Here is a 26,819-nt window from a genome sequence, read left to right on the forward strand (position 1 = left end):
TATACCACATTTTCTTTATTCAGGTCTGCCATTGATGAGCATTTAGGTTGATTCCATGTCTTTGCTATTGTGAGTAGGGCTGAGATGAACATACACATGCATATGTCTTTCTGATAGAATGATTTATATTCCTTTGCATTTATACCCAGCAATGGGATTGGTAGTTCTGTCTTTAGCTCTTTGAGGAATCACCACACTGCTTTCCACAATGGTTGAACTAATTTACACTCCCACCAACAGCGTAAATAAGCTTGATATTTTCTCTGCAACCTTGCCGGCATCTGTTATTTTTTGACTTTTTAGTAATAGCCATTTCTGACTGGTGTGAGATCATATCTCATTGTGGTTTTGATTTGCATTTATCTAATAATTAGTGACATTGAGCTTCTTTTTTCATGTGATTGTTGGCTGCATGTATTTCTTCTTTTAAAAAGTGGGCAAAGGACACATAATTTTTTGCTAAATATGGCAGGAAAAATCATTACTTTAGAAGAAATTCTAAATAAGAATAATTTATTGATATAGTTTTAAGAGTAGAACTCAGATGTATACCCACTATACAATTTCACTGATAGAGTTGTATTGAAGTTCAAAATGTTTTCTGAATTTGCTTGACTTTAAGAAATGTGTTTAACCAATTTAAAAGTAATACAAAATAATGATTTTGTGCAGACTTTTGGACAGAAAGTAATGACCTAACCATATGATTCAGTAATCTGAATGATGTGCCTTACAGACTCAGGCAAGGCATATGGATAATAGCACTTCCTTCATCTTACTATGTAAAGTTAATGGATTCTGTATTCCATTTTACTAGAGTTCACAGGTTGTCTACATTAGTTTCTTCAGAAGAATATATTATGAAGCTCCTTCTAAGTAACTTTGTCATCAAAATTAAAGACACTTAATTCAAACTCTTGAACCTAAAATATCTTTCCTATAAATTTATTTAATGTGAAAAGGCAGAATCAGATAATTTAGCTATTTATGAATGATAAGTCAGGACACAAAATATCTGTTGTTAGATATAATGTTCAAAACAACAAAGGATTATTTTAATCGGTGTGGAAGTAGAAGGAAAAGATGGGTGTATATACATAAATAATCACTAATTAGAACTCTGATAAAAGGGCATAGCATTTGGTAGCAATAGATTACCTTTCAATGTGACTGTAATAGGTAAAGTCACCATATTCTGAATCAATGCGTGGTGAGTAGGCACAAAGAAAAAAAAAATGTTAAATTTAAAAAAGAAACTGACTGCAATATAGAACATGATTGACCATATATTCAGAAGTCTTATGTTTTCAAGCTAACTGTGAATGAGAAATATTCCCTTTCCTGTTGTTAAAAGTTTTACACTCGGCCGGGCGCGGTGGCTCAAGCCTGTAATCCCAGCACTTTGGGAGGCCGAGACGGGCGGATCACGAGGTCAGGAGATCGAGACCATCCTGGTCTACACGGTGAAACCCCGTCTCTACTAAAAAATACAAAAAAACTAGCCGGGCGAGATGGCGGGCGCCTGTAGTCCCAGCTACTCGGGAGGCTGAGGCAGGAGAATGGCGTAAACCCGGGAGGTGGAGCTTGCAGTGAGCTGAGATCCGGCCACTGCACTCCAGCCCGGGCAACAGAGCGAGACTCCGTCTCAAAAAAAAAAAAAAAAAAAAAAAGTTTTACACTCTCCAACTCACCTGATGTTCTAGTTGTGCTTGGAAAGAAATATGATCTGCTTTTGTCTATGCAGCAAGGGGTGATAAAAGGTTTATACATATGCTGCCTCTATTTTGTGTAGATAGAATGGGATTCCCAGTGAGATATTTTACAGTTTTGCTAGATAGTGACTATACTGAACAGCTGAGAATAAGTGACATTAAGTACCTCACACTGTAGTTTCATATAATCCCTCGCTGTTTTTGCCAGTCAGCTCCCTGTGGTCCTCCCTTGTCCCTTTCTACCAGGCTTCCACCATCCTGTAAGTAAATGACAGAGACAAATAATTTAATGAAAACCACTTTTGCATATAACATTTTTCTAGAGAAATTAGATACTAAGATGCATAAGACAAATATATCCACTGTTTAAAGGTAATAATTTATTGGGAAAACAGGATCTATACAATAAATTACAATATAAGGGGAGGCATGAGATAACAGTATAAGAGGTACATAGACAAAATTGAAGATTTCTTAGGCATTCAAGATCTAAGAAAAAAGTTTCTGGTAGCTAGGTTTACTAAAATTTTAAGAAAAACAGTTGTAGGTAAAGTTGCTTAATTCTGTTTAGATCAAACAAAGGTAATTGCTTCAATGTTTTTGAATGACATGAAATAATTCCCTGAATTTCAGCAACTTTTATACCCCTTGAAATTCTCACATGTCAATTGCTCTATTACAGTACTAGGATATGAGTTCTTTGAAGACTACACTAGGTTTTGTTATCTTTCTATATAGAGAGCAAAGTACAGCATCTGTAACTTTACTGTGTTATGAAACTATTCCTTTCTTTTATCAAAAGTTTAAATAACTGATTTTCATAATAGAAAAACCTTTTTAAAACATTTCTTTATGAGAAATATTCATTAAAATAAAAAGAGGAGGTAAGTTAGTGTAGTTATCTCACTTTTCTCAAACAGGAAATCATAGTAAAGGATTGTCCTTGCAATTATACAAGACAAAGTCTCTTCTCTCTTTTCAGACATAAGAAGTTGGAAGCATTTATTGCAGAAATGTGTGATGAATCTTAATATTATGGCACCAAGAATCTTTAGGTAATATTCAAAAAATCTTACTTTATTGAAGACTGATAAGAATGAAGAGAAATCACGATTTCAAGGGATCTTTAGAAATGTAGAAGTTACTCATTTTTAATTTTTTGGTGACCCAGTGTTCATTTCTTTCCTTGATTTGATCTCTAGCAGTTAACCAGGATAAATTAACCAGTGCAATCAAAAGATGAGTAATTCTTAGCCATTTTTTGATTACTATGAGGATGGGTTTTATAGAATTCTCTTGTACTTTAAGGATATTTTGTTTTTCAATATTTAGTTGAAAGTTAGCTATTCATCTACAGTCTGACATAAATGCTTTCCTTCAATAATTCATTCAATAACAAACACATTTTGAGTGCCAATTAAAAAAGAAAGGAGATTGCAAAGAAAAAATAGAAATATAAACTTTAAAATAATGTAAATAAGTATACTGTTTGTGTGCATAGCCTTATTTAACACTAAGATATATTTGCTATAATTAAAATTTCACATATAACATGAAAATACTTATTAAAATGATAAAAGCAAGATAAATATTTTAAAAACATTATTTATTTGAACTAATGAAGCTTAAATTTTAAACAAATGGATTTTCTGGAAAATTTCTATACACACAAATTCTCTAAGTAAATGTTATTGCCTAGTCAACAAATTTGTGTGTGTCTATGTGTGTGTGTGTGCGTGAATTGATAATAGAAACAAGAGTTTCTAGCAAGAACTTCATATCAATAATCTTCCTACATATTTATTATCCAAAATGTCATATAGGGGTGTGTGTGTGTGTGTGTGTGTGTATAATATATTTAAAGAAAAGCTTAAGACTTCTTTAAAAGCTTTACTTGAAATAGTTTTAAAATTAAATATGTCAGTAAAATATCTAGTTCCAGCGACATCAATTTCATGGTGAAAATTATGAAAGCTTGGTTTGTTGTCTTGTTAAATTTTAGACTGATTTGCTGTTATCACCCTAAAATAATCATAGAATTCTTTTTACCTGAGAGTTCCCAGTGATACAAAGAAAATATTAAAACATGTTCTCAATGTGGAAATTAATATTGAGAGATTACACACTGTTGAAAGCCATGTTAACAACATCAAGAAGAAATATCAAAGCACAGTATGTTTGCGCACTATTAAATTTATGATAAACTTAGAGGGAATGGGCCTTTTATATATAAGAATATATCATCTTAAATATTAATATATTGTAAAAAGTAATTTACAAATGAAAAATATAAATCCATAATATCCAAAAGCACTGTAATGTAATGTTTCATAAATAAGTGTATTTCTAAGCGTGAAAATTATTATTATTATTTTAGTGGTTTTTTAAATTATTATTATACTTTAAGTTTTAGGGTACATGTGCACAACGTGCAGGTTTGTTACATATGTATACTTGTGCCATGTTGGTGTGCTGCACCCATCAACTCGTCAGCACCCATCAACTTGTCATTTACATCAGGTAAAACTCCCAATGCCATCCCTCCCCATAATAGGCCCCAGTGTGTGATGTTCCCCTTCCCAAGTCTCGTTGCTCAATGCCACCTATGAGTGAGAATATGCGATGTTTGGTTTTCTGTTCTTGCGATAGTTTGCTGAGAATGATGGTTTCCAGCTGCATCCATGTCCCTACAAAGGACACGAACTCATCCTTTTTTATGGCTGCATAGTATTCCATGGTGTATATGTGCCACATTTTCTTAATCCAGTCTGTCACTGATGGACATTTGGGTTGATTCCAAGTCTTTGCTATTGTGAATAGTGCCGCAATAAACATACGTGTGCATGTGTCTTTATAGCAGCATGATTTATAATACTTTGGGCATATACCCAGTAATGGGATGGCTGGGTCATATAGTATTTCTAGTTCTAGATCCTTGAGGAATTGCCATACTGTTTTCCACAATGGTTGAACTAGTTTACAGTCCCACCAACAGTGTAAAAGTGTTCCTATTTCTCCATATCCTCTCCAGCACCTGTTGTTTCCTGACTTTTTAATGATTGCTATTCTAACTGGTATGAGATGGTATCTCATTGTGGTTTTGATTTGCATTTCTCTGATGGCCAGTGATAACGAGCATTTTTTCATGTGTCTGTTGGCTGTGTGTATGTCTTCTTTTGAGAAGTGTCTGTTCATGTCCTTTGCCCACATTTTGATGGGGTTGTTTGTTTTTTTCCTGTAAATTTGTTTGGGTTATTTCTAGATTCTGGATATTAGCCCTTTGTCAGATGAGTAGATTGCAAAAGTTTTCTCCCATTCTGTAGGTTGTCTGTTCACTCTGATGGTAGTTTCTTTTGCTGTGCAGAAACTCTTTAGTTTAATTAGATCCCATTTGTCAATTTTGGCTTTTGTTGTCATTGCTTTTGGTGTTTTAGACATGAAGTCCTTGCCCATGCCTATGTCCTGAATGGTATTACCTAGGTTTTCTTCTAGGGTTTTTATGGTATTAGGTCTAACATTTAAGTCTCTAATCCATCTTGAATTAATTTTCATATAAGGAGTAAGCACTTATATGAAAGGATCCAGTTTCAGCTTTCTACTTATGGCTAGCCAATTTTCCCAGCACCATTTATTAAATAGGGAATCCTTTCCGCATTTCTTGTTTGTCTCAGGTTTGTCAAAGATCAGATGGCTGTAGATGTGTGGTATTATTTCTGAGGACTTTGTTCTGTTCCACTGGTCTACATCTCTGTTTTGGTACCAGTATCATGCTGCTTTGGTTACTGTAGCCTTGTAGTATAGTTTGAAGTCAGCTAGCGTGACGCCTCCAGCTTTGTTCTTTTTGCTTAGGATTGTCTTGGCAATGCAGGCTCTTTTTTGGTTCCATATGAACTTTAAAGCAGTTTTTCTCAATTCTTTGAAGAAAGTCATTGGTAGCTTGATGGGGATGGCATTGAATCGATAAATTACCTTGGGCAGTATGGTCATTTTCACAATATTAATTCTAGGAAGAATTAATCCATGAGCATGGTATGTTCTTCCATTTGTTTGTGTTCTCTTTTATTTCACTGAGCAGTGGTTTATAGTTCTCCTTGAAGTGGTCCTCTACATCCCTTGCAAGTTGGATTCCTAGGTATTTTATTCTCTTTGAAGCAATTGTGAATGAAAGCCCATTCATGATTTGACTTTCTGTCTGTTACTGGTGTATAAGAATGCTTGTGATTTTTGCACATTAATTTTGTATCCTGAGACTTTGCTGAAGTTGCTTATCAGCTTAAGGAGATTTTGGGCTGAGATGATGGGGTTTTCTAAATATACAATCATGTCATCTGCAAACAGGGACAATTTGACTTCTTCTTCTCCTAACTGAATACCCTTGATTTCTTTCTCTTGCCTGATTGCCCTAGCCAGAACTTCCAATACTATTTTGAATAGGAGTGGTGAGAGAGGGCATCCCTGTCTTGTGCCAGTTTGCAAATGGAATGTTTCCAGTTTTTGCTCATCCAGTATGATATTGGCTGTGGGTTTGTCATAAATAGCTCTTATTATTTTGAGATACGTTCCATCGATACCGAATTTATTGAGAGTTTTTAGCATGAAGGGCTGTTGAATTTTGTCAAAGGCCTTTTCTGCATCTATTGAGATAATCATGTGTTTTTTGTCTTTGGTTCCGTTTATATGCTGGATTACGTTTACTGATTTGCATATGTTGAACCAGCCTTGCATCCCAAGGATGAAGCCCACTTGATCATGGTGGATAAGCTTTTTGATGTGCTGCTGGATTCAGTTTGCCAGTATTTTATTGAGGATATATGCATCGATGTTCATCAGGGATATTGGTATAAAATTCTCTTTTTTGTGTGTGTCTCTGCCAGGCTTTGGTATCAGGATGATGTTGGCCTCATAAAATGAGTTAGGGAGGATTCCCTCTTTTTCTATTGATTGGAATAGTTTCAGAAGGAATGGTACCAGCTCCTCCTTGTACCTCTGGTAGAATTCAGCTGTGAATCTGTCTGGTCCTGGACTTTTTTTGGTTGGTAGGCTATTAATTATTGCCTCAATTTCAGAGCATGCTATTGGTCTATTCAGGGGTTCAACTTCTTCCTGGTTTAGTCTTGGGAAAGTGTGTCTAGGAAATTATCCATTTCTTCTAGGTTTTCTAGTTTATCTGCGTAGAGGTGTTTATAGTATTCTCTGATGGTAGTTTGTATTTCTGTGGGGTCAGTGGTGATATCCCCTTTATCATTTTTTATTGCATCTATTTGATTCTTCTCTCTTTTATTCTTTATTAGTCTTGCTAGTGGTCTATCAATTTTGTTGATCTCTTCAAAAAATCAGCTCCTGGATTCATTGATTTTTTGGAGGGTTTTTTGTGTCTCTATCTTTTTCAGTTCTGCTCTGATCTTAGTTATTTCTTGCCTTCTGCTAGCTTTTGAATGTGTTTGTTCTTGCTTCTGTAGTTCTTTTAATTGTGATGTTAGGCTGTTGATTTAGATCTTTCCAGCTTTCTCTTGTGGGCATTTAGTGCTATAAATTTCCCTCTACACACTGCTTTAAATGTGTCCCAGAGATTCTGGTATGTTGTATCTTTGTTCTCATTGGTTTCAAAGAATATCTTTATTTCTGCCTTCATTTCATTATGTACCCAGTAGTTATTCAGGAGTAGATTGTTCAGTTTCCATGTAGTTGAGCAGTTTTTATTGAATTTCTTAGTCCTGAGTTCTAGTTTGATTGCACTGTGGTCTGAGAGACAGTTTGTTATAATTTCTGTTCTTGTACATTTGCTAAGGAGCGCTTTACTTCCAATTATGTGGTCAATTTTGGAATAAGTGTGATGTGGTGCTTAGAAGAATGTATGTTCTGTTGATTCGGGTTGGAGAGTTCTGTAGATGTCTCTTAGGTCCACTTGGTGCAGAGTTGAGTTCAATTCCTGGATATCCTTGTTAACTTTCTGTCTTGTTGATCTGTCTAATGTTGACAGTGGGGTGTTGAAGTCTCCCATTATTATTGTATGGGAGTCTAAGTCTCTTTGTAAGTCTCTAAGGACTTGCTTCATGAATCTGGGTGCTCCTGTATTGGGTGCATATATATTTAGGATAGTTAGCTTTTCCTGTTGAATTGATCTCTTTACCATTATGTAATGGCCTTCTTTGTCTCTTTTGATCTTTGATTGTTTAAAGTCTGTGTTATCAGAGACTAGGATTGCAACCCCTGCTTTTTGTTGTTGTTGTTCTCCATTTGCTTGGTAGATCTTCCTCCATCCCTTTATTTTGAGCCTATGTGTGTCTCTGCATGTGAGATGGGTCTCCTGAATACAGCAAACTGATGGATCTTGACTTTTTATCCAATTTGCCAGTCTGTGTCTTTTAATTGGACCATTTAGTTCATTTACATTTAAGGTTAATATTGTTATGTGTGAACTTAATGCTGTCATTGTATTATTAGCTGGTTATTTTGCTCGTTAGTTGATACAGTTTCTTCCTAGCCTCGATGATCTTTACATTTTGGCATATTTTTGCATTGGCTGGTACTGGTTGTTCCTTTCCATCATTAGTGCTTCCTTCAGGGTCTCTTGTAGGGCAGGCCTGGTGGTGACAAAATCTCCAAGCATTTGCTTGTCTGTAAAGGATTTTATTTCTTCTTCACTTATGAAACTTAGTTTGGCTGGATATGTAATTCTGGGTTGAAAATTCTTTTCTTTAATAATGTTGAATATTGGTCCCCACTGTCTTCTGGCTTGTAGAGTTTCTGCCAAGAGATCTGCTGTTAGTCTGATGGGCTTCCCTTTGTGGGTAACCTGACCTTTCTCTCTGGCCCTTATCATTTTTTCCTTCATTTCAACTTTGGTGAATCTGACAATTATGTGTCTTGGAGTTGCTCTTCTCAAGGAGTATCTTTGTGGCGTTCTCTGTATTTCCTGAATTTGAATGTTGGCCTGCCTTATTAGGTTAGGTAATTTCTCCTGGATGATATCCTGAAAAGTGTTTTCCAACTTGGTTCCATTTTCCCCCACACTTTCAGGCACCCCAATCAGAGGTAGATTTCGTCTTTTCACATAATCCCATACTTCTTGAAGACTTTGTTCATTTCTTTTTCCTCTTTTTTCTTTAAACTTCTCTTCTCACTTCATTTCATTCATTTGATCCTCAATCGCTGATACTCTTTCTTCCAGTTGATCAAGTCGGTTACTGAAGCTTGTGCATTTGTCACGTATTTCTCGTGTCATGGTTTTTATCTCTGTCAGTTCGTTTATGGCCTTCTCTGCATTGATTATTCTAGTTATCCATTCTTCCTTTGTTTTTTCAAGATTTTTAGTTTCTTTGCACTGGGTACGTAATTCCTCCTTTAGTTCTGAGAAGTTTGATGGACTGAAGGAAATTATTATTTTAATGTGTATTAGTGAAATAGACAACAAACAAGAAATTATATTGGAGTACAAAAAGGCAGAAAATACAAAGTGAAGGTGGGGAGAATAATAAGATGAAAGGAAATAAAGCATAACACTGCAGAAAAAAAACAACTAATAAATTGCTTTGATATGTTTAATTTTCAATTCAGATTTGGGACTAGTAATTTTTTTTTTTTTTTTTTTTTTTTGCAGAGGAATAGGTGTAGGAAAATCTTGAAAGAGAATCTGCTATGTTTCTTCTTGGCTAATTTAAACTGAAAATAGTGGTAGAATGCAGTGAGAAAACTAACAAACATGTTTAGAATACTTACTTATTCAATTATGAAAAATTATATTATCCTTATAGAATAAAATTAATTCTTCATCAGAATGAATGAGAACAATAATAAAATCTAGAAACTTAAGCATAACTATCTCAAACTGGTCAACTTTCTTTCAAAAATCTAATTAATAGTAACTCATCCAGACTTCTGAAAATGTATGTTTAACAATGAAATCCGATCACTGCTAAGTCAAAGTTACATTTTTTATTACACTTACATCCTATGTAAGTTTGAAAGTTACTGATAATTTTCAAATGAATGCATTCAGTGCCTCTTTACACATGGTACTCTGTGTAGCACACACAAAAGTGATGTAGCAATACCAGTATTCACCTTGTGACTGAAGCAGGCAGCATTCATTATTTTTCCCACTCTCCATGATATTTGTACACGAATTCTGTACTCAGGGTACAATCAACACATAAGAAAAAATAATTTAAAAAACTGCAATAAAAACATTGAAGCTGGAAGGAAAGTACATCACAAACAGCTGACAAATGTCAGATTTCATTGTCTTGGTACTCTGTTTTGATGTTGTGAGTAGAAAAGTCTATGAATTATTTTAATGATCTAACCAACTGTTAGCTACTAATGTCTAAGTTCTCAGATGAGATGTTTGCCTTTGGAACTTCTTGTTACCTCTTTGCAGTTTGGCTTGTTTGAGTTGTGGACGCCAAAGAAACTCCATCTTGAATGTTAATCTGCCATGTTAGCTTCTGATTAACTCTAGTTCCAGGAAAGCCTCTAAGATTTCCCATTTGCCTATTGTTCCTTGTGTAAGACCAGGTACTTAGTGCACTTAGGTTCAATCAATCCTGCACTTAGGTCAAACAACCTTGGTGTTATCATACTTCAATTGTCCTACACATCCCTCTAAGCCACCCCTTCCTTATGTTACATAAGCCCAGGGCCAGGGCATAATGGCACAGGGATCCACCATCCTGTCTTGCCACCACCCAAGACACAGCCAGGTCTTCTGTTCTTAAGTTCCTATTAGATTTTTTTTTCTAAGAAACAGGATTTGTCAGGCTTTTTCTTTGGCCTCTTTCTCAGCTTCTTTGGACTTTAGGGTAGGCTTGCATAGACCTGCCCACCATGAAACAGAGTTAAAATAGGAATGTCAATATCTACCTAATGCAGCTTTCTGGAATACAAAATTGCGAGGCACATTTTAAGTAGCTAGTAAAAAATCTCACAAATATTGAAACCTCCATAATAAATTGCCTTTCCTTAACCTTTGTATGCCAGCTGAAGAAGTTTATGCTACCTCTTTTTGTCTCAAATACATATTTTGCATTTCATGGAGACATGTCTGTTTCCTAACTAGGGTGTTCTGGATCTGGAGTGACAAACGTTAAGTACTTTAAATAATATGTTTACTGCCTAGCCCTGGAGTTCTATACCATATGAGAGGAGATTTGGTTCACTTTGTCTCAACATCTGATAATCTTTTCTACATCATATTTTGTACTTTTATTTTTACACCAGGAATGCATCATGTGCACATAATTCACGGAAGTGAGCCTGAAACTCAAAATGTTAGATGCTTGTAAACATTTCTCAGTGGCGTTATGAGATAATGACATTGACAAATCTACCATTATAGTGGCAGTTTCCAGAAAAATTCAAGTTAGCCACAGGAATCTGTCAAATAAGATTTCTATTACTTCTTCCAGGTTGTTGTTCCTGTTTTATTTGCTATGTTATTCTACATAAAGATAGTTTGGTCAGATTTTTATAAACTTTCCTAAGCCTAACATTTTTACTAAATGTTAAATGAATGGAAATAAATATATATTTGATGTCTTGAAAATATGGCTACCTTCTATCAATTAGGATAACCAGAAGCTGAGAACAGTCAGATCCATGAATATCATTTAAATTTTAACTAATATTTATAAATAAGAAATCATATACCTAAAAGTGCTCAAGACTTTAGTGGTCTTATTTCACATAGGTTTAGATAAAAGTGATGCCTTATTGAAATATCCTTTGTTTAGTACTGAAAATTAACTAAAGTTTTGTTCATATGACTTATATCACCAAAACTGACATGTTAACCTCAGAAAGAAATGAGATGTTACTAAGTTTATATGTTTGGTTTGGTGGATACAATTCACATTCACTAAAATGAGATGCTGTTAGTAGATAATACAAAATCATTGTTTGCCAGAGGGCTAAGTTTATTTCTTCCAAAACAAGGCACACCCCACCTTCAGAATTTGTTTAAGAGCCCTTTCTGTGATAATCCTTCCTGACTTCTGGTATTCCAATTCTGACCCCCAAATTCTCTTATTTTAGTTTCCTTTTGGCTGAATATATTGATACATTTATTATCTATTCAAAAATGCCTGATTTTATGCCAGTCTACATTTAAAAAAAAAACTGCTTTGCTCTGTCTCAACCATAAATTGGCAAGCTCCTGGAAGAATATTTCTCTGCCCGCAGGTGAGGGTATTGATATTAGGGAAGTTGAGTGAGGGTCCCAAATGCTATCAGAGTCTGAGGATCAAGAGGCCAGTAAACAAGCATATTGTAAAAATGTCTATATAAGGAGCACTTTCAATCTTCGATTCATATGTTTTATTGGTAAATATCAAGGTTATCTCTTCTTCGTCTTCTGGGAGAAATCTCTGGTTCAAAGGTAGTAGGTGTGTGATGTGGAGATGAAAAGAAGCGAGTCCTAAGACAGGAAAACTGAAAAGTAAAATACTCTTTTCTCAACTGTGAAACTGCAGGTACTCTCTGCTGAGCTCCAGAATATAAACATCTGGTCTGCTAATCTACAGGCAACAGGCAGGATGATCTACCATGAAGTAAGTGAGGATCCCAGAATGACAGCCTAAGCATTCTGATATGGGAGGTTCTCTAGCGAAAAATCTTAAAGCTACATGTTCATCCTGTACAAGCTTACCAGGGACAAGCTCCGTCCATGCACACATTGCTTTCCACTGCCTCACTTGTGAATATGAGTGAAGAAAGATTTCCATATTCATAAGGGAAGTTTGCAACACAAGGTGTAGAAACCCAAACAAACATCTTTACAAAAGGAATGTTAAAGGATAGAGATAGACATGCATTATTTCACTAACAGAGGTTTCAAAAAGAGCAAACAAAACATTTTGATAGGAAGGATATTACCTTATTAACTTCTTTTTCCTAAAGTAAAAGGTTATAAGGTTATAAGTTTTGAGGAGAGACAGTAAAGGAGAAGCAAACAATTTTTGTTCTGTTAAATTTTAGAACACGGAAGATGAAATATTATTTTAAAATTTTCTAAAGCAGAAAAAATTTGCTGAAATTTGAGAATTAAAAGAACATCTGAGATCACAGTAACAACACTGGAAGACAAGAAATAGGAAAAAAAAAAAATGCCTTGTAAGGTAAAATAGCTCCTGAACTAGACTTCTAATTCAAGTATAAGGGTAGAAGAGATATATTTTAGACATGAAAAGATCAAAAAATAAATGTAGCTCTCATTACTCATTTCTCAGAAAGCTTCTGGGTATGTATTTCAACAAAACAAATAAATAAATGAAGAAAAATTTAATCAGATATTGGAAAAAAATGATACCCAACACCTGAAAGAGGTGAAGGTAATTCCAAGGATGACAACTAGATAACAAATCTACAGAGCAATCTGAGAGAGCTCCAGGATTCCAGGAAAGCCTGGGGAAAAAAGAAATGCAACAAATAGGTTATTTGACCAATATAGTCTTATGAAGAACTATATTACCCAAGCATTTTACAGCATGTATAAATTGTGAGATGGCTGTGTCAAAGATTGCAAAAAAGCAATTTTTTAAAAAACGGGTCAATTATTGCCCCAGGGAAAAACAAAATATATGCCAAAAATAGAATGGGCCAATGGTATGCAATCTAGAACATCATTTGGTGATATCTTACAATAAAAGCCAGAAAAATAAGTCAAAACACTGACTTTACCAAAAATAGAAGAGAACAAACTATGCATCCAAAATGTTTGGCAACCTATGCATCCAAAATGGTTAAATATCTAGAATCTATTAGGAACTTAAGCAATTCAACAATTAAAAAAATTAAAAATAGGCAAAAGACATGAACACTTTTTAGAAGACATACAGGCAGCCAACAAACATATGCAATGATGTTCAATATCACTAATCATTAGAGAGATGCAAATCAAAATCACAATGGGATACCATCTCACACCAGTCAGAATGGCTGTTATTAAAAACCAAAAAAAAAAAAAAAGAAAGAAAAAAATAGATGTTGGTGAGGCTGCAGAGAAAAGGGGGCACTTATACTCTGTTAATAGGAATGTGAATCAGTTCAGCCGCTGTGAAAAGCAGTTCAGAGATTTCTCAAATATCTTAAAATAGAAAAACCAGTCTCACTACTTGGTATATACCCACAGGAAAATAAATCATTTTACAAAAAAAGACACATGCACTCCTGTGTTCATTGCAGCACTGTTCACAGTGAAAAAGACATGGAATCAACCTAGATGATCATCAACAGTGGACTACATAAAGAAGATGTAGTGCATATATACCATGAAATACTACAGAGTCATAAAATAGAATCACATCATGCCCTTTCCAGCAACATAGATGCAGCTGGAGGCCATCATCCTAAGCAAACTAATACAAGAACAGAAAACCAACTACTACATGTTCTCACTTATAAGCGGGAGCTAAACATGGAGGGCACATGGACACAAGGAGCAAAACCATAGATACTGGGATCTACTTGAGGGTGAAGGGTGAGATGAAAGTGAGTGTTGAAAAGTTACCTCTCAGGTCCTATGCTCACTACCTGGGTGAAAAAAGTATTTGTTTACTAAACTCCTGCAACATGCAATTTACTCATATAACAAACCTGGCCATGTACCCTATAAATCTTGAAATAAAGGTTGGAAAGAAAACAAAAAACACGATGTTATTTATTCAAATTTGTAGTATAGCAATTTGAGGACTATGGACTGGGAGTGTAGTGGCGGTCAGATAGTTATCTGATGATATCTAAAATGCTGAGACAAGACATAGCAAAATGCTAATATTAGAAATATGAAAGAAAACACACTGGATATCTTTAGAAGACATTCAAGTAGTTTGTTCCGGACATAAAAATTGGTAAATCTATGCGGTATCTTGCTGACCAGGAATTGTTGGGTTTGTGAAAGGAAATTCCTGGTGAGATGTTAAAACTTCACCATGACAACGCTAATTGATAACTTACCTTTACAGGTGCAGTTACCCCCGCCTGCTAGACACAAATGTATATCAGATTGTTCTCCTACCCCATTCTGTATTTATTATCTTATGAAAAATGCAAATTCCTGCCAGGCGCGGTGGCTCATGCCTGTAATCCCAGCACTTTGGGAGGCGGAGGCGGTCTCCCATATCGCGAGACCAATATGGTGAAACTCCGTCTCTACTAAAAATACAAAAATTAGCTGGGCATGGTGGCATGTGCCTGTAATCCCAGCTACTCGGGAGGCTGAGAGAGGAGAATTGCTTGAACCCGGAAAGCGGAGGTTGCAGTGAGCCGAGATCCTGCCACTGCACTCCAGCATAGTGACAGAGCGAGAGTCTGTCTCAAAAAATAAATAAATAAATAAATAAATAAATAAATAAATAAATAAATAAAAATACAGATTCCCCACATCTTTCATTTGCTCCTTTTATTTAAGTAAAATCGGTGTGCTTCTCAATATCCTGCCCTTTCCCCTTTAAATTTGGAGCGCTCAAAATCATCTTCTGAGAAAGGTATAGACCTGCCTCCCGGGCACGTCCTTAACTTTGGCAAATAAATATCCAAAAATGATTGAGATTTGTCTTGTCATTTTCTTCAAGTGACAGGTTTATACTTTTATAAGCTTTTAACACCATTTTTTCACACTATGTATGTATAATAAATAGGTAAAATAATATTTTAAGTTAATAACAGCACAATTCTGACCAATTATTTTTAAAATAATCTTTTCAATTTAAGTTAACCAAAACAGCCCCTAATAGCAGCTCACAGAAATATCATATTTGCTCTCCTCTTCTTTCCTACTAAAATACAAATAAAATCAGAGAAAAATCAGCAATGCACTGACAAAAGCCTTGGAAATCAAGGGTCCATAATTTATTAATATTTGAAATGGATAACTTACACATGAGAGGAACCAAATTTAAATATCTCTAATGGTACACACACACATAGACCATAGAAACACGGAGGGAAAGAAAATCACTTAAGTTGTTCAAAAATAACCCCAATGTTAGAGTCAGGGTCTCTGTGTGTGAGCCATGCTTTTCCTTACACTTATCAGTACACCAGACAAATATCCAGTATTATGTACTGGATTGTATGTGGAATGTCAAGGGCAGTAGAGATAAAAAGAAACCCTGAAAGGGTACATACACTGCCAGGATTATCGGGGATTAAGTTTTTAAATAAATGTTTCAGGGCAAAAGGAAAGCTCTGACTATTCCCAAAGTACTTAGAAGTTTACCTTTCATAGACAGAAAATTAACAGTGGATTCTCTATTTCAGTTTATCAGAGCCATAGAAGATTATCACTTAGACTTTTGATTAACATGTGTGTACATATTCTTGTACTTCATCTTAATATCTGAAAACATACGCTGAAAACAGCTGTAGGTAAAGCATGAGTTATTGGAGGGGATGTGCAAAGGAGGAGATGAATAAAAATAAAAGGAAAGGCACAAATTCGGACTCTGTTAGACTCTATTCATTTTAGATAAGAATACTGACAGAAACAAGCAACAAACAATGACAAACATATAGAAGCTTGTACATATGAAAAGATTTCAAAGTGTATGAGAATGATTACTCCTAAGATGCATACAGAATGAATTTCAGCAAAGAAAGATACACTACGGTAGAACTTTACAGTGGATCTATTTATGTTGTCATTCATTCATACAACAAATCTTTGGAGTATATACAGTGTTTTTGGCATGATTCCCAGAGAGGAAGCTATAGTAGTGACCAAAATAGACAAAAATATCCATGCTTTCATGGAGCATGCTTTCAAATGTTTTAGAAGGACAATAATCAAGATATATAAGCAAAGTGTATAGTACATTAAACAATGATAAATGCTAAGGAGATTATAGAAACAGAATAGAAAAACATGAAATGCCATACCTTGGCAGTTTGGGGATTTTAGGTCAATTTACAAGGAAAGACTCCACTGAGCTGATGACTTTTATGTAAATGCCACTCTGGTAGATGTCTAAGAGTGAAACTTTCAGGTAGAGAAAATAGTAAGTGCAAAGGTCTTAAGGAAGGAAGTGGTGCCTGGTGTGTTCCAGGCACAGCAAAGAGACCAGGGTGATGGGGCAAGTGCAGAGGGAGAGGGCAGCAGATGAGGGGGAATCATAGAGGTGGCTGGGTAAATACTTGGTCTTTATATTTCCGTAAGATAATAAGCCTTAGGGGGACTTACCTAGATTTCTATTTTAATGGAATTATTCTATGATCTGTATTGAGACTAGACTTTACTGAGGCAAAGTAACAAGGAAGCAGATTTTGATACTGTTGTTACATGTTCCAGATGAAAGAACTCTGGGTCAAAGTCCTGGTGGTGGAGTGGTGAAATGTCTGGATATATTTTGAAGACTGCGCCAAAAATAAAATTGTTGATGGAATGAATATGAGATAATGGATAAACTAAAAAAAAAAAAAAAAAAAAAAAAAAACTAGAATCAGAGAATGTGGCCTGGGCAATCAGAAGACTGGAACTGCCATTTACTGACCAGAAAAAGATTTTGGCAGGAGCTGGTTTAGAGGAATATCAGTATCAGTACATAAGATTTAGGTGCTTTAATTTCTTTTTTATTTTTTTCTGCCACAAATCTCTCTTATTTTATTTTATTTTTGCTTTACTGATTTTTTTTTATTTTTTTATTATACTTTATGTTCTAGGGTACATATGCACAATGTGCAGGTTTGTTACATGTGTATACATGTGCCATATTCGTGTGCTGCACCCATTAACTCGTCATTTACATTAGGTATATCTCCTAATGCTATCCCTGCCTCCCGCGCCACCCCACAACAGGTCCTGGTGTGTGATGTTGCCCTTCCTGTGTCCAAGTGATCTCATTGTTCAATTCCCACCTATGAGTGAGAACATGTGGTGTTTGGTTTTCTGTTCTTACGATAGTTTGTGGAGAATGATGGTTTCCAGCTGCATTCATGTCCCTACAAAGGACATGAACTCATCCTTTTTATGGCTGCATAGTATTCCATGGTGTATATGTGCCACATTTTCTTAATCCAGTCTGTCATTGATGGACATTTGGGTTGGTTCCAAGTCTTTTCTATTGTGAATAGTGCCACAATAAACATATGTCTGCACGTGTCTTTATAGTGGCATGACTTATAATCCTTTGGGTATATACCCAGTAACGGGATGGCTGTGTCAAATAATATTTCTAGTTCTAGATATTTGAGGACTTACCACACTGTCTTCCACAATGGCTGAACTAGTTTACAGTCCCACCAACAGTGTAAAAGTGTTCCTATTTCTCCACATTCTCTCCAAGGTGCTTTAATTTCAAGATGCCAATTAGATGAAGATCCAAGAAGACCTGTCAATAGACATTAAATATATAAATCTGGAACTTGGGAAAGAGATCAAATGCTGGCTGTTAAGTGAATGAAAATAGGAAAATGCATGAGTGCTGTAATAAAATACATGAGTTCTGTGAACTATATAATAATATATAGAGAAAAATTCCTGACCAATATATACCAAAATAGTGAGAGTTACAAGACAAGAAGTTAATAAATAATGCAGACAACCTGATTTTTTTTTTTAGATGGAGTCACTCTGTCGCCCATGCTGGAGTGCAGTGGCATGACCTCAGTTCACTGCAACCTCCACCTCTTGGGTTCAAGCGATTTTCCTGCCTCAACCTCCCGAGTAGCTGGGACTACAGGCACACACCACCACGTCCAGCTAATTTTTTGTATTTTTAGTAGAGACGGGGCTTCGCCATGTTTGTCAGGCTACTCTCAACCTCCTGACCTCAGGTGATCTGCCCTCCTGCCCTCTCAACCCTGGGATTACAGGCTTGAGCCACCGGGCCTGGCCCACCCTGATTTTTTTTTTTTCTTTTTCAGTCAGGGTCTCACTGTATCACCCAGGCTGGAGTGCGGTGGCTCACTGCAGCCTCAACCTCCCAGTCTCAAGCAAACCTCTCACCTCAGCTTCCCTAGTAACTGGGATAACAGGTGTGAGCCACCATGTCTAGCTATTTTTTTTTTTTTTTTTTAATGGGGTCTCACTATGCTGCACATGCTGGTCTCCAACTCCTGGCCTCAAATGTTCCTCCTGCCTCAGCCTACCAAAGTGCTGGGATTACAGGCATAAGCAACCATGCCTGGCCTACCTGATGTTTTTAAGTAGTTAACAATGTTTTTTTTTAGCTTTTATTTTAGATTCAGGAGTACATGTGCAGGTTTGTTACATAGGTAAGTTGTTTGTTACAGAGGTTGGTACACAGATTCTTTCATCATGCAGGTAACAAGCATAATACCCAAGAGGTAGTTTTTCAATCCACTCCCGCTTGCAACCCTCCAATCTCAAGTAGACCCTGGTGTCTGTTGTTTCTCTCTTTGTGTCCATGTGTTCTCATCATTTATCTCCCACTTGTAAGTTATGATGTGCAGTATTTGCTTTTCTTTACCTGTGTTAGTTTGCTTTACCTGTGTTAGTTTGCTTAGTTGATAGGTTAGTTTCTTAGGATAATGGCATCCAGCTACATTCATGTTACTACAAAGAACATGATCTTATTCTTTTTTATTGCTGTTTAGTGTTCCGTGGTGTATATGTACCACATTGTCTTTATACAGTATACCATTGATGGGCACTTGCTATTGTGAATAGTGCTAAGATGAACAAACACATGCATGTCTTTTATGGTAAGATGGTTTATATTCCTTTGATTAGACACTCCATAATTAGATTGCTTGTCCAATGGTAATTTTGTCTCAAGTTCTTGGAGGAATCACCACACTGCTTTCTACAATGACTGAACTCATTGGCATTTCCACTAGCAGAGTATAAGCATTCTTTTTTCTCTGCAACCTCACCAACATTAGTTATTTCTTGACTATTTAATAATAGCCATTCTGACTGGTGTGAGATGGTATCTCATTGTGGGCTTGATTTTCATTTCTCTAGTGATCAGTGACACTGAGCTTCTTTTCATATGCTTTTTGGCTACATGTATGTCTTCTTTTGAAAAGTGTCTGCTCGTGTTGTTTGCCCACTTGTTAATGGGTTGTTTTTGCTCCTTAATTCTTTATAGATGCTGGGTATTAGACCTTTGTCAGATGCGTAGTTTACAAGTATTTTCTCCCAATCTGTAGGCTGTTTATTTACACTGTTGAGAGTTTCTTTTGTTCTATAGAAAACTCTTTAGTTTAATTAGGTCCCACTTGTCTATTTTTGTTTTTGTTGCAATTGCTTTCATCATCTTCATTATGAAATTTCTTTGGGCGCGGTGGCTCAAGCCTGTAATCCCAGCACTTTGGGAGGCCGAGGCGGGTGGATCACGAGGTCAGGAGATCGAGACCCTCCTGGCTAACACGGTGAAACCCCGTCTCTACTACAAATACAAAAAACTAGCCGGGCGCGGTGGCGGGCGCCTGTAGTCCCAGCTACTCGGAGGCTGAGGCGGGAGAATGGCGGGAACCCGGGAGGCGGAGCTTGCAGTGAGCCGAGATCGCGCCACTGCACTCCAGCCTGGGCGACACAGCGAGACTCCGTCTCAAAAAAAAAAAAAAAAAAAAAAAAAAAAAAAAAAAAAAAAAGAAATTTCTTTGCCAGATCCTATATCCAGAATGGTATTTCCTAGGTTATCTTTCAGGGTTTTTATAGTTTTAGGTTTTGCACTTTAATGCTTCTTGGGTCGGCTTTTGAATATGGAGAAAGGAAGGGGTCCAGTTTCAATCTTCTGCATATGGTCCACCAGTTATCCCAGTATCATTTATTGAATAGACACTCCTTTTTCCATTGCTTGTTATTGTTGACTCTGTCAAAGATCAGATGGTTGTAAGAGTGCAACATTATTTCTGGGCTCTTTATTTTCTTTCATTTGTCATTGTGTCTTTTTTTTGTGCCAGTATTATGTTGTTTTAGTTACAGTAGCTTTCTGGTATAGTTTGAAGTTGGATAATGTGATGCCTCCAGCTTCATCCTCTTGCTTAGGATTCCTTGTTTATTTGGGTTCTGTTTTGGCTCCATATGAATTTTACAATCATTTTTTTTTCTAATTCTGTGGAGAATGTCATAGTTTAATAGGAATACATTGAATTTGTAAATTACCTTGAGCAGTATTACCTAAATGGTTAATATTTTCAATGAGTACTTTACAAAAAAGATATTCAAAACATCAAACAAGAAATATAGACAACATCAATAGTTATCAAAGACATTAAAACTGCAATGTTATAGCAATAACTATCCACCAAAATAGCTGAAATGTAAAAAGCTGACAATACCAAGCATGGTGAGAATGTGAAGCAACTGAAAACATCATACACTGATAATGGGAATGTAAAATGATGCATCACAGACAGCCGTTCTAGAAAACTATTTGTTATTATGCAACAGATTGAATATTTAATGGACAAGTAATTTCCCTTTCAAGTATATACCCAACTGAACTGAGTACATGTGTGGACAAAAGGCATGCACAAGAATATTTATAGCAGCATTGTTTTTAATAGTCTAAAACTATAAAGAAGCCAATTGTTCATTTATAGTAAAATAGATAAATAATGGATGTGATGTGCATAAGATGGAATACCATATAACTGAATATATTCAAGCTATTGCCAGATATAATAAATAACACTGATCAAGCTCATATATGTAATTCTGTGAGACATAATTCAGACACAAATGAAAATATAGCTTATGATTCCACTTAAATGAAAACTAAAAACTTGAAAAATTAATATATAGTATTAGAAATTAAGAGAGGGTTTACTTTTTGGGACAAGGAAGAGGTAGCTATTAGGAGAAGCCATGAAGGAGGCTGCTAGGGTGCTGAATAATGTTCTGTTGTTTGGCCATTGTCATATGTTATGTTCATTGTATAGAATTTGTTGACTGTACCTGTAGGTATGTGTTTCTTTCTCTATGCATATTCTACTTCTATAAAAGTGTTTATTTTAAAACATGTCAAAGACACTTGAAAAAAATGCAAACTAGATAGAAAAATGTGATTCCTGAGATTGGAAACTCTAAAAATTTAAACAGTTGACTAATCCCACTTAAAGAGAGAATCTTAGAACCAGAGAATAGATAAGAAGATGTGTAGTACAGTCAGTCAAACAGATGCAAAAAAATCAGTTTGGTAAAAGACATAACTGTAAAAAGAGGAAATCTGCTTATCTTTATGGATTATAGAGTGAGAAAACAGAGACTGGAAGAGAAAAATATTCCAAGAAATAGTAGTTGAGAGTTTTCCAAAATGGATGAAAATACAATGCTCAGATTTGGACAGCACAACAAATCTCAAGGATGATAAATAAAAAGAAATCTTTCTCTGCAGACATCAAAATCAAATTGCAGAACATCAGAAATAGAGACGATCTTTAAGGCATGCAGAAAAGAGAGACAAATTGCTCACAGACTAGGAACATCAAACTGACAGTAACAACAAACAGCAGAACACAGTTAAATAATATCTTTAAAATAGGAGAAAAATAGCTATCTAATGAAAATTCTACACCAAATGAAAACTATCTTTCAAAAATTAGTTTAAGAAAAAATATAGAAGGGAGTGGCTGACAGCACCATAATCTATAATCAATCTTAGCATCAGTACTGGTACAGCTATTAGGCAGTTACATGTTTCCTGAAAAGAAAAATGATAAACTACACAATATAACCTATAATGTATTCAGAATTGAATTTATCAATGCTTTATTTCTACAGGTGTATAGAAAATAAGCAAATAATGCCAAATAATAATAATAAAGTTAATAGTTTATCCATATATTTACACACTTACTATATTTCAAAGTTATTTTATTTCTGAATTGGAAAAAGTAGTTCTATTTTCCCATGATTCCATAAAATCATAAATATCATATTCACTTAGGAAAAAATTTCAGAAATAAGGAAAAAATAAAATTTCAGGTACCAACTAATTTTCAGTGATACTCACTTTTGTACATAGCTACATCAAGTTGCTGTTATTACACATCTATTTTTAGAGAGCTGGTGTATAAAGCTTGCGCCTTAAGTAATTGTGCGGTCCTAAGCAAAATTCGGGGCCTAGAGCAGGTGCAGGCCGTCTCATAGTTAGAGACACAGAGACAAGTGTATTTTCTATGTCCTGAAATGAAGGCCTAAGAAATGTATGGAACTACCCTTCTAAAGAAACACACACCAAGATAAGATGTACTAAATAGAAGCGAGGCAAGACAATGGTAGATTATGTCCAAGTCTGGGTTAGACGGGAGTTATCTCCTTGGTAAGACTATCCAATTGAATAGAAGAAAGTAGACATTGTTTGATTGAACCATGGGTGTTTTTGAGAGACTCAGAATTTCCTAAGGTTGTATCTCAAACTGTGAAAGACTTTCAGACAAAAAGTGGATGAATCTGTGAGGAAAACTATTATCTGGTCCAGAAGACAAAGAAAAGGTTAAGAAGGCACTTAAAGGCAGCAAATAGTAGTAACCTCTGTGGAGAAAAAAAGGAGGATTAATTTAAGAATTTTGTTAATTCTTAGAAACGCAGCTAAGCCTTCCTGAAATGACCTTTACAATAGCACAGGTAAATAAAATATCAGAGGCACTGCTCACTTGAGCAGAAAAGGATTCATATAGTACCCTGGGGCTAGAGGCTTAGTGGAGCACACTGAAAAGGAAATCAGGCTATAGGAGCGCTTTTTGGTTCCATATGAATTTTAAAATAGTTTCTTCTAATTCTGTCAGGAATGTTAATGATAGTTTAATGAGAACTGCATTTAATCTATAAATTACTTTGGGCACTATGGCCATTTTCACAATATTGATTCTTCCGGTCCATAAACATGGAATGTTTTTCCATTTGTTTGTGTCCTCTCTGATTTCCTTGAGTAGTGGTTTGTAGTTCTCAAGACAATCTTAAGCAAAAAGAACAAAGCTGGAGGCATCACACTATCAAGCTTCAAACTATGCTACAATGCTAAAATAACCAACACGGCATGGTGCTGGTACAAAAACAGACACATAAACCAATGGAACAGAATAGAGAACTCAGAAATGAGACTGCATATCTACAATCATCTGATCTTTGACAAATCTGCCAAAAACAAGCAATGGGGAAAGGATTCCCTATTAAATAAATGGTGCTGGGAGAACTGGCTAGCCATATGCAGAAAACTGAAATTGGACCCCTTTCTTAAACATTATACAAAAACTAACTCAAGATGGATTAAAGACTTAAAAGTAAAACCCCAAACTATAAAAACCCGAGAAGAAAATCTAGGCAATACCATGTAGGACATAGGCATTGGAAAAGATTTCTTGAAGAAATCGCCAAAAGCAATTGCAACAAAAGCAAAAATTAACAAATGGGAGCCAATCAAACTAAAGAGCTTCTGCACAGCAACAGAAAATATCATCAGAGAAAACTGCAGGCAATCTATAGATTGGGAGAAAATTTTTGCAATCTTTCTATTTGACAAAGGTCTAATATCCCGAATTTATTAAACACATTTACAAGAAAAAAACAACCCCATTAAAAAGTGGGCAAAGGACACGAGCAAACACTTCTCAAAAGGAGACATTCATGTGGCTAACAAACATATGAAAAAAAGCTCAACATCACTGATCATTAGAGTAATGCAAATCAATATCACAGTGAGATACCATCTCATGCCAGTCAAAATGGTGATTATTAAAAAGTCAAGAAACAACAGATACTAGTGAGGTTGCAGAGAAATAGGAATGGTTTTACACTGTTGGGGGGAATGTAAATTAGCTCAACCATTACGGAAGATGATGTGGCAATTCCTTAAAGATCTAGAACCAGAAATACCATTTAACCCAGCAATTCCAATACTGAATATATACCAAAGGAATATAAATCATGCTATTATGAAGACACATGTAAGTATACATTCAATGAAGCGCTATTTATAATAGCAAAGACATGGAATCAATCCAAATGCCCATCAATGATAGACTGGATAAAGAAAATGTGGTACATATAAACCATGGAATACTATGCAACCATAAAAAAGAATAAGAGCATGTCCTTGCAGGGACATGGTTGAAGATGGAAGCCATTATCCTCAGCAAATTAATGCAGGAACAGAAAACCAAACCCTGCATTTTCTCACTTATAAGTGCAAGCTGAACAATGAGAACACATGGACACAGGGAGGGGAACAACACACACTGGGGCCTGTTGGGAGGTGGGGTTGCAAAAGGGAGAGCATCAGGAAAAATAACTAATGCATACTGGGCTTCATACCTAGGTGATGGGTTGATAGGTGCAGCAAACCACCATGGTACACATTTACCTATGTAACAAACCTGCACATCCTGCACTTCTACCCTGGAACTTAAAATTAAAAGAAAATGGAAAAGAGCTCAATGCTTACCAGACAACTCAGGGTCCAACCTTTGGGCGCATCACAGCAGCTTTGCACAGGGTGACTGCTCAGCTGAAACTAAAAGGGAATGTGAGAGAAAACTTGCCCAGGAAGAAAATTTCACAGGTACAGAAAATTCTATAGCAAGGGCAATAGAAACAATTTCTGTCATAGGGCTAAAAATGTCTGCTCACCAGAAATAGTGAAAGCTATGTCACTAGCCAGCAGCCCACCTATATATATTCTGAGGGTACCAGAAATATGGGACACAAAGAGAAAGTAGCAAGGAGGATGCTTTGAATACACTAGAAGGAACATAAAGCAACTTAAATTCTTCTCCTTAAATAATCTTGACCCCCATTATATTTCATTCTGTGACTCTTAGAGCCATCACATGAATCATGTAATCACTAATAACTTGAACTCTCTCATATTACTAATTTTACCAATTTTCTTCTCTTATCGCCACTTTCATTCTATGTTACCTTAATTCCAATGTTTTAGCCTCATAATCATTCCTTGGCCTTTGCCCTCAGCTCCTTTATCCTTCTTTTACTTACTTGTACTTCCTTGGCAAAATCACAAGCCTGGGTATGTCTATATCCTTCTCCAATTTGTTATCACCAGAGTAAAGGTACAGTCATCTTGACTAAACTCCACTGAAATTTATAAATTTTAGAATATAAAGTGCATAATATTTATAATTATACCAGGAAACTTGGTGTAAATTAAGACTGTCTCTGGAAAAACCAAGGTGTATGGTCACCCTAACTTTCAACAAACAAGCAAAAAACCCATAATGATACATGCATATTCTAGAATATCAAGAGACTCTTGAAGTAACAAAAATACAGATAAAATTTGATAAATGTAAGATACTTCTTCTTCACATGGCACTAATAAATGCAAATTGTGGAGTTGGAAAATATGTTTGCAACATTTTGAATGAATAATTTTTTTTCTGTCCAGAATATATTAGAACTCCTACTGACTAAAAGGTACAAAAACTGGTTTTCTAATATTAAAATGGGCATGAAACCTCAGAATAATTCACAAAAGGAATATACTGATAGAAAGTAAAAGTATAAAATATTGTTAAACTTCATGTAAAAAACTTGCACATGTATCTCTTCAATCAAAGATAAAAGTTGAAATTTTTAAAAATTTGTTTAACTTCATTAGAAAATAATAAGGAAATTCTAATTAAGCCTACAATATATGCCTCCACCAACAAGAAAATAAGCTTAAAAATTAAAGGACAGATAACATCAAGTGTTGATGAAGATGTGGAGCTAGAGAACTCTCATTTATTTCTGGTGAAAGTGTAAACTGAAACAACCACTTTAGGGAATGATTCACCATTTTCTTCAATTATGGTATCTTCAATTTAGCAAGTGTCACATATCCTATGAACAACACATGCCATGAACAGTAGAATGAATAGGTAAATTGTGCTATATTTTAAAATGCATAAAATATAACTTATGCAATAAAATGAATTAATCCCCCACACATAATATTAAACAGAAGTCAGAAAGAGAACATACAATGTATGATTCTACTTGGCTGATGGCAGAAATATACCATGGTATTATAAAACATAATAAGTGGATAAAAGGAGAGTAAGGAAGTGATTAGAAGTGATTAGAAAAAAAAGTTCTAGATTGTAGAAAGGAAAGAGGAATTGTGATTGCAAAAGTTTTTTAATAGGTTAGGGATGCTGGCAATATTCTATGTCTTGATGTGGGAAGTGGTTATAATAGTGACT

This window comes from Rhinopithecus roxellana, chromosome 9, assembly GCF_007565055.1.
Source record: "Rhinopithecus roxellana isolate Shanxi Qingling chromosome 9, ASM756505v1, whole genome shotgun sequence".
NCBI classification, from domain to species: Eukaryota; Metazoa; Chordata; class Mammalia; order Primates; family Cercopithecidae; genus Rhinopithecus; species Rhinopithecus roxellana.